The following is a 9,358-nucleotide window of genomic DNA, read 5'->3' as shown; positions in this document are numbered from 1 at the left end:
CATCGCCTCCTGTAATGCCAAACGCATCTCGCACTTCCCAATGGGAGTGAGTGGTACGCCTGCAGTTCCCACATGTCGCGAAGTGGGGCCCCAAGCTGAACCGGGATCACGCAACCGTAACTGACTTCTGGAGCGGTTTGTGCCTTGTTACCAAGGCAACCGACGTTTGAGATTGTCAAAGAAATGGCGCTCGCTCCAGCGCTAGAAAGCTCAGAGCCGCGACGGAGCATGTTTTGCCAACGTTGCCGCTCTCCACCACGCGTCGCCCCAAGCTGAACTGGTCACATGATTGAAGCGTTTTGTGCACGGGTTCTGTATCGATTTAATATGACTTCCTCACATGCCGCCGGCAGGAATTACCACCGCCGCAAAATAAGACCCGGCACCAGCGGGGCCACATCTGATACGGCGCTTTTTGGATAAACAGTGCGCGGTGCATCAAGGGAATGAGCGCACGACCCTCCTTGTGCGGCTGCGAGTTCGCCGCCGATAAAAAGTCATGTGCCGCCAGCAACGTACACCGCGAAAAGGCAAGGCCAGGCCGCCGCATACATGCGGCCAGATTTTTCGTTCGCTTTTCCAGCCTTGAGCGGAGTGCATGATTCATGGTGTCAACAAAGCTTGCCCGTAGCAGACGACAATAGCGGAAGTACGTCACCTCTGCGGAGCGCAGCATCATGGGAGGCAAGTCTCGCGCGCCGTCAACAGCGGAGAGTAAGTCGAAAGGAGGAGGAAACGCGGAGCGACGATAATGCGCGGTTTTTGATTTACGATTTCTCAGCTAATAATCATCGCTTTAACATAATTCTTGCGGGAGGAGATTGCAAATACATTGCTTTATTTGGGTACATGTACATCCATGCATCGGCGGAAGGTATTTCAGGACCCCTTTAAAACAGAATGACGGCACAAGTTTGTCCCGTCGTTCTCTTCTGTGTCCTGGGTTTTCCTGTGGTTTTTCATCCATTCAAACATGTACCAGCTAGCCCAGTCCAACGCCTTGGTATCATAAAAATATGGATAGTCAATCCTTACACAAAGTTGAAAAAAAAAAAGAAAGTATAAAGTAGGTGACAAAATTAAAACGACAGCAAATTGGTTGGCTTTTAATTTTAAATGATAATATAAAAAATAATGGCATGAATGAAAGTGAGCAGCACGCGAAGTACCTTGTTGCTAGCCCGACATTCCACTTTGAAGCAAAATGTCCGCTTTCAACACTACATAGGCTAAACATGCAATGAGGCATTCCTTTAGGCACACAAAATATACCATAATTGTTAAAAAAGCTAGGAATCAGTTGAAAAAACCTGACCACGACAAATTGGAATTAGTGACTAGATACAGTTTCAGAAATACACAGCGACATCATATAAAAATATATGGTTCCCATACAAAGATTGATCATAACAAAAATTCAGGACATTTATCAGACTGGCATCAATGTGCAAAGCAGCTTAATGAAGGAAGACGGTCTTCACTAAAAACATGTTAATATTGGGAGCTCATGTGCTTCCCTGCAAGTTGGGTGTGTAAACCCACTGACATCTTAACTAACCCGCCTGAATCATCACTTGATAGACATTGAGGAATTTTACGAATTGGTTTATTGTAGCCAGCTGTCTAGTTTATTTCCCTATTTTTCTTGGCATTTCGTGTCTAATTCTAAATTTGGTGACTAGATAGCTTTTACTATGGTCATGCACTGGTGACAACGAATATTTGATTTTACTTTAAAAAAATTTCAGTTTTGTTTTATTGCTCACCAGCCAACGATCTGAAATATCAGAGGTGCTTAAAACGTATGTTGGCATTTCCTTCCTGCAGTGTAGTACAAATAATCATGACTTTTACCATAATTTGTTCACAAATCGTAATATGTGGAAAGTATTCAGCTTAATGAAAATGTCATTTCAGAAACATGCACAATCAACAAGGCCTCAATGACTCTCATGACGTGGTCCACTTGTTTCTGTCACAAATAACCTGAGTGCAGACACATTCCACCGAAGACGAAGGTAACATGCCCTCTTGGGTGATGAATATTTAAAAAGCCTTACGAGTAAATTTGCTGCTGAGCACGTGAAATTGTGGCATTAAAACAAAAGATCCCTCTGCGGCATCTTTCACTTGGAGGAGCGCTTGACCACAAACTTTGAGAAGCTGGAAAATGCTCCATGAACCGCTCCAGCCAGCAGAAACGATGCAGGACACAAGTTGGTAGGCGGACCGTTGGCATCCTGCGATTGTGAAGATATTTCTGTTTAGTAGATGCTCTTCTTTTTGTACCACTGTTTATTTCACCTTTAACAAGCAGCTGAACTCCTTAACGTTCGCATAATAAAATGCTGCAATGCGGAACAGTTAGCAGGGTTACCTCAATTTTGCTTTTCTACGAATTAACACAATGTAGGTAATCTGCACACAACTACAATCAAAGTACAATTTTCACCTACTTCACTGCTAACATCAGCGTTTGACTGCTCAAGCACAAATACAGGTTAGACATGTGAGCAATCTGCTAAACGTATCCCCACAAACTGAACAATCAGGCATCAGAAATCGGCAAGGAAGGAGGTGTCACGTTTAAATGGCACTTTTTTTGTTCAAAACATAAACAACACCTGGAAGCTTGAAGCGTGAGAGGGGGTCTTTCACGCTGACAATGTCAGAACATAGCTTGCTAGTGGGCACCTGCACGATGTGCACAATGTGTTTCTTGAAAATGCGTGCGAAAGTTTGATTGATGTGTAGGACGAGAATTGCAGCACGTTTTGACACAGGCCTTGTGGACGCTTCTGCCTGCTAATGTCAATGTGGATTCTTGCTAGTCGCCCTCTTCGCTTCTTTCTGAATATAATGCTTTAGGCATTATATTCAGGACAACGACTGCATCAAAACGTGCAGCAATTACCTACGTCCCACACATCGGTGAAACTCTCGCACACATTTTCAAGACACGCAGTGCATACATTGTGCATGTGCCCACTAGCAAGCTGCGTTCTGACATTGTCAGCGTGAGAGACTCCCTCTCACGCTCCAAGCTTCCGGGTATTGTTTATTAGATTCCATGCGCTGAATGCAAATCAGTGTACATTGGCGAAACAGGCAATCTGCACAGAAGATTAATGCAGCACTGGAACGAAGTGAACAAGGGCCATGCAAAAACAAGTCCACTGGCAGAGCACCGTGAGAGGACGGGACACGTGGTCGACTGGAACAAGACAAAATTACTGACAACTGAGTGCAATCTATCTTCTCGATTACTGCTCGAGTCCCTCATTGTTCAGACGACGCCCAACATTATCAACATAATGGATGGCAATCTGCACCATATCTATGCAAACTCATTGCGCCGCGTAATGCCCAATATATAGCTTCGTTTTCCACGACACATGCTCACCGTGAACAAGCAACAAACCGTTAAATGGCTTTCTTGACTTGGTCAGTGACCTACGTTTCATCACTGCAATAATGCTTCTACCTGCCTACACGGCATTCCATCAAACACTGGACTACACCACATGAGCCATTGGCGTTCTTAACCTGCACCAGAGTATATAACCTTTCACTACTGCTATGAGATAGACCCATAAACGCACTTCAATATGGCCCTTATATTTAGCTCTTGGAAACATTATGTATAATTTTACCTTTAGGTTGCACCTGCTACAGCAGCTGGTACTATACCAAAAACATGAAAAAAAAAACGGTGGTTTAACACGCCAAAGCTACACTTGGGATATGGGGAGCACTGTAGGGGAAGGCTTCGCATTAATTTTGACCATCTGGGTATTTTTGTGCGCTTCGAAATCTCCAAACACGGGCATCTTTACGTGTTGCCTCCATCTGAAAAGCGGCTACACCAAGCGGTATCTAACCGACATTCGCCTCCACAGCACACCACCCTAGCCACGGCAGTGGGTTAAACATATGAAATAAAGCGAGTTTTGGAGTGCAAATGAAAATATTAATCACACGTCTTATTTTCCCAATCGATGTACCTTTTGAAATCCACCATGCAATCCCCCCTCCCCTACCGGCCTACCAAAACACCTTTGTCTCAAGAGGTAATCAGGCTGTTGTTAATGAAGTATTTACAATCCGAGACTTGCCACCGTTAAAGTCATGCACTTTGTTTTAGAGATAAGCGACATTAGCCATTTGCAGCACCAGGAGTTAATTGTGCTAAGATCAGATTGAAAGCATTGACGGTAGTAGTTGAAAGAAATTGTGTGATAAATTACAACATCATCTGCAAATAGACTTACATGGGAGGATATGCAACATGGAAGATAGACCAAGCAACCTGCCTGGGGGGACAACAAAGTGGCACGAGCAAAAGAAGTATATAGTTATTAGAAGTAAACTGCATTTGAGAAGAATGAAAATCTTTTGCTCAAGTGAGGACATTAGGGTGAAGTTTGAGAAGTAGTCTGTGGTGTGCAATGCGATTGAATGCTTTAGAAAAATCGAGAAAAACTACCGCAGTTTGTAAGCCTGTGTCAATGGATCAATGTAGATCGTGAACAAATCCTGAAAGTTGTGTTTCTCAAGTAACCCTTGTGAAAACCGTGGTGATACTCGAATGTGATATTGTGATTTTATAAATAATTAGCGACCTGAGAGTGGATGAAATGTTTCCTGACCTTGCATATGGTGCTTGTTAGGGAAATTTAATGGTGAAGTACCGTCTCCTGATTTAAAGACTGGTGCTACCTCGACTATCTTCCAACCATTGAGATTAGTGCCTGTCATGAGAGACTGCGAAAAAAGCGCTGTCAGAATTCTACAGACTGCGGGATGTACTTTTCGGTATAGTATGATTATTACCAGTATGATCTGAAGTAGACCAGTTTGTATTGCAAGTTTAAAACCATATCGAAAGATCCTAAATGTTTGCTTGGCTTGATTACATACGAATACTTGCTTCAAAGTCAGTTGAATTTCTCTTCTTGCCCTTTAGTCGTCAGCCCCAGATTCTCTTCAATATCTCTGCTAAGCAATGACACGCTCCATACGCACAGCACTGCTTCATGAAAATGTTTCAAATAATCAGAGGCCACAGCACTGCTAACAGGTATACATCATGGCAAGTTCCACAACATGCAATAACTAACCTGAAAATACATAATCGGTGGGTGCACCGATATGGCAGCAGTGCCTGGACCGATGTGTCGAGCAAATGCGCTGACTTCTGAACGGGTGGTCCAAGCGGCCAGATGATGGATGAATGACCATTCCTGGCGGCAAAGCGTACGGAGCACCAACGAAAGGCCAGGCAGTACTTGGGTACAGCAGGTGCAGTGTCGGTTGGCCAAGGGAGGCCCTGGCAAAGCCTTTGAAACTGGACTGGAAGGCAGCTGACCCAGGACAGCCAGCAGCAGCACCTGCAGGTGCATAATCTGTGAGTGTGCTGACACTTGTTGAAATACAAGAAGAGCACACACAAAGCACGAATGCTTACATCAAGTAGATTTTTAATCGTTTAAAGACAGTAACCTCCAAGGCACTAATAAGAGCATTCCCGGAACACCCCAAGTGAAATTTAGGTCACAGTAAGAATGTATTTATTAGACCCGCAGGTACTGTGAGTGGGGTATGCATGATATATGCAAAGCTAGCTACTGAGCTAATTTGCATGGAACGCATGCTAGCAGCTCATCTGTATCCCTTGCTTTCAATCGGAACTGGTGTGTGATAGTTGAGGCTCCTCCATTTCAATGTCTGACTTGTATCTGCACGTTCAATTCTCCAATATAAATCGAGTTGAGTGAGTGCCTACAGCTTTTTTGTTAGTCTCTCTGTGGCCTGCGGTTTTGCGAAAATGAGAACTTGCGAATTGGCTCAATTTTCTGCACTAATTTAAACAATACATATGCCTCTGATATCAAGCCCCAGACTTCACGAGAGCTACTCTGACAGAATCGGCAGGCGCCTCGTAGGCGTTGTGAAATCTCCCCCACTACCCCGAGACTATGCTAACTCCCTGCGAGGCCACATGCGCGCATTTCACCTTCAATTTGCACGTATGTGAATTCTATACCTCTATGAACTCTCAGACGGGCGTCGTCATATTCGTGCCGGACTCGTGAAACTCGGCAACGTAAATTACCGCACTCGCTCGCTGGCACGCGGCCCGAACTCTCTCACCGTTTCCGGCCCTTGCATACTATTTTCTCCACCTTGCACTTTGTAAATTCTCATGTTTAACTACACCTCGTGCGCCCTCATCTCTTGCCTGCTTTTCTTCCAGCACAACTCCGTCAGCACCCGGTCGACGCGTACGCTGTCGGGGCGCGTTGGCGAGCGAGTACGGCAATTTCGCTGTTGTCGAGCTTCACGAGAACAGCACACATATCGCGGCCCGAAGACCGCGAGGCGTACGGTCGCCGGTCTCGCGAGCGCAATAGCTGCGAAGCGCACTGCACGGAATTAGTGAAGGGGGGGGGGGGGGGAGAGATTTCACAACACCTACGAGACGCCAGCCATTGAATCACGTGTACGCGTTTTCACATGCACTTCCAGGGAACCTCCTGTTCATGTTATTTCTTGGTATACCGCGGGTATTCACGAGGGAGGACTAATCACAGCGTTGTGCCACTCACGCGAAATTGCGACTGCGATCTGCAACCGCAAAGGCACTGTTTGAGAGACACATAAACAAACGCCCCGGTGTTAAAGAGCCTTGCGTGATGTGAAATTATTAGCAGCCGTGTACCATAGCGCGAGCATCGTAGCCAAGGTCTAGCTTCAGCGTAAATTGATGCTGACTTCTGCGGAAACGGTGGACTGGGCGCCAAACAAGTATACTAACTCACGTAGGCTCTCAGAGCAAACGAGATGGGGGTCTAGCGAATTACTGACCCATAAACACCAGAACTCATTCCAACCAAATACAGAATAATAAAAAATGCGTACTTACCCGAGCAAAAACGATGTTTCCAACGTAAAATTCTCCTTCACTGTCGTCTTCATCTCGCGGACACACGAACACGCTTTGTTCTGATGCAATGTCATCCACTTTTGACGCGCAGTATTTTATCCGGCGATGATCGTTCTTCCGGGGTCCCCATGTTCAACGCACGCGTAGGTTAGAAGGGTAGACATCACCCATAAAGCTTCTATAACTATGATTTAAGCTTGAAATAGATAAAACAGATTAAATCACGCCACCAACCACTCGGCACAAAACGCTATGAAAAAACACACACAAAAGTGAGAGATAGTTGCCAGACTTCAAATGCAGCACCTCTAAGTTTGACGAAAATTGTGTTACTACTGTAATGTTGGTAATTATCTTTCTGCTTTCAAAGTCTGAAATGTGTTTATAACTTAAATTTAAGGTTTTTAAACACAAAAAGTGAATACACATAAAGTAATTGACATATATACTGATATTGTAAACACGTTTGTTTTGGTTTTGTTTTCACGGCGGGCTTCTCAAGACAGAACGTGTGAGAAAACGAGCTACTTTGGGTTTAGGAAGACGGCGGTAAATGTCGGCGTGATAGAAAGCAAGGAACAGGTGCTTACCCTGGTCGTTAAAAAAGGAGCTAATGAAACCCTCACGTAAAAAAAAAAAAAAAAAACACGTTCGACGAGGAATCGAACCATTGACCTACAAAACAGTAAACGGACGCGTTAACAAACAGCTATGTCGGCGGGCGTGTTCAAGGCGCCTAAAACAACTCTATACTTACGTAAGTTGTCAACGAATATTGTTGCTTGTGTCTAGTCATCGCCTCCTTTAACGATGGTCTAGTTTATGCTGCATTTTTGAAATTCTGGCTGTCCTAACGCTTGTTTCTCACGCACCGGTCTTGCAGACGAGGCCGCATTGCTAGCGCTGCAAGCGATTGAGCCAAAGCTCCATTATTTGACTCAAGCAAAGCTATCGCAGTCAACCCGACCTTTTCTGCGCAAGCCACGGCAGCCACGAAATAAATGGAATGTGCCGTTAGAATTATGGCGTTGATAACGCTTGTTTGACCGGCACCGTCTTGCAGACAAGCAACGTCGCTCTAATACTACAAGCAGGGCCGTACCCAGAGGGGGGTTTGAGGGTTCGAACCCCTCCCGAAATCTTTTCCAGGCAGCACGTAAACAATACTTACTGTTGCTTTCAGCAAAACTACCCCCTTCCCAAAATTCACAACCCCCCCCGAAAAAAATTTCTGGGTACGGCCCTGACTACAAGCGATGTCACTCCTGGCATGTCAGGCGCATCAAACCCATCGTGTAAAACGACTGCTAACAGTGCGAAAACCTCTGAGTTTGTAACAAGTGGGGATTTGCGGTGGCGGCGACGTAATAGGTACAGCAAGCAGGTAGGCAGAACAGCAGCGTAGGGTTACAACCTTTCCCCGAAAAAAAAAACGGGCCTTCCGGGGGGGGGGGGAGGGGGGATTGTGTTGAAAAAAAACGCCATGTTTTTTAACATGCGGTGCCATTTATTGTAGTGTTTTCTTAGAGAGAAATCAACATAACGTTTGTACTGAAAGTGATTGAGAGCTTGGTTAATCGCTCTGCATGTGCTTCACTGAAAAGTAACCGCAATTGCTGACCGCGGCGGTAGAATTTCGTTATTTTGTTCTTCCCTTAGGTCCCCCTCCATCTGAGGCAGCGCGCTCGCCCGCGTATTTTCTCTGCTCGCGTGTCTTTGCGCAGCTTGTCGACATAGGCGTGCGCAGAGTTCTCAATTTGGGGGGGCAAAGTCTTACCGCTGCGCCCCCCCCCCCCCAGAGCAACTCCCGACCTCTTCTCACTGAAGGCCTTGCGGTGCGAACGCAGTGCAAAGAGGGATGGTTATAAAATTTTTATTTCAATGTGATGGAATTGCAACACACACAAAATATTTCTGAGCAGAAATTTTACTTTCATGTGTTACATCGGCAAGGCAGGCATGGGGCAAATTTGGCGCCCCCTTCAGATAATTAGGGGGGGCGGCCGCCCCCCCTGTTCCCCCTGTGCGCACGCCTATGCTTGTCGACACGTATTTATCGTCTTAGTTGTTGAATTGACGCTTATAAAACGCCAAAACGGGCATAATCACGGCACAAAAGCCAAAAAACCGGCTGATGACGACTGGTTTTAGATATGGACCGGCAACCGGCCCGCTGTTTAAAAAACCGGTCGGGCCGGTCCAAAACCAGGAAGGTGGCAACCCTACGGAAGCGACGAACGAAAATGATTTTACACGACCGCCCCCGTCGGCCTGCGCAAAAAAGGAAGATAGAACCCCTGCATACACGCCCTCGAAGAAAGCTGTACAGCCGATTCAGTTTGTTGTGGAAGAAGAGCAACCGAGGCTGCAGCCACAAACGATTGCGCTTGCCGTGGTATGAGCCAAAGCATA

General features: G+C 45.8%; 1 long non-coding RNA gene across 1 annotated transcript; it reads right to left on the bottom strand.

Moving 5' to 3' along the window:
* Positions 1 to 902: 902 nt before the first annotated feature.
* Positions 903 to 7,233, bottom strand: LOC144151702 (uncharacterized). The gene is made up of 3 exons (XR_013318944.1): positions 6,926 to 7,233; positions 5,121 to 5,390; positions 903 to 2,240 (listed from the first exon to the last, which is right to left on the bottom strand). It is a non-coding gene; the product is annotated as an uncharacterized LOC144151702 (long non-coding RNA).
* Between the last annotated feature and the right edge of the window lie 2,125 nt (positions 7,234 to 9,358).

Source organism: Haemaphysalis longicornis, unplaced genomic scaffold, assembly GCF_048455015.1.
Source record: "Haemaphysalis longicornis isolate Haplotype H1 unplaced genomic scaffold, Haemaphysalis longicornis Haplotype H1 scaffold_9, whole genome shotgun sequence".
Taxonomy (NCBI): Eukaryota; Metazoa; Arthropoda; class Arachnida; order Ixodida; family Ixodidae; genus Haemaphysalis; species Haemaphysalis longicornis.
Note: the sequence above shows the minus strand (reverse complement) of the source record. Positions and strands in the feature narration are given on the sequence as shown.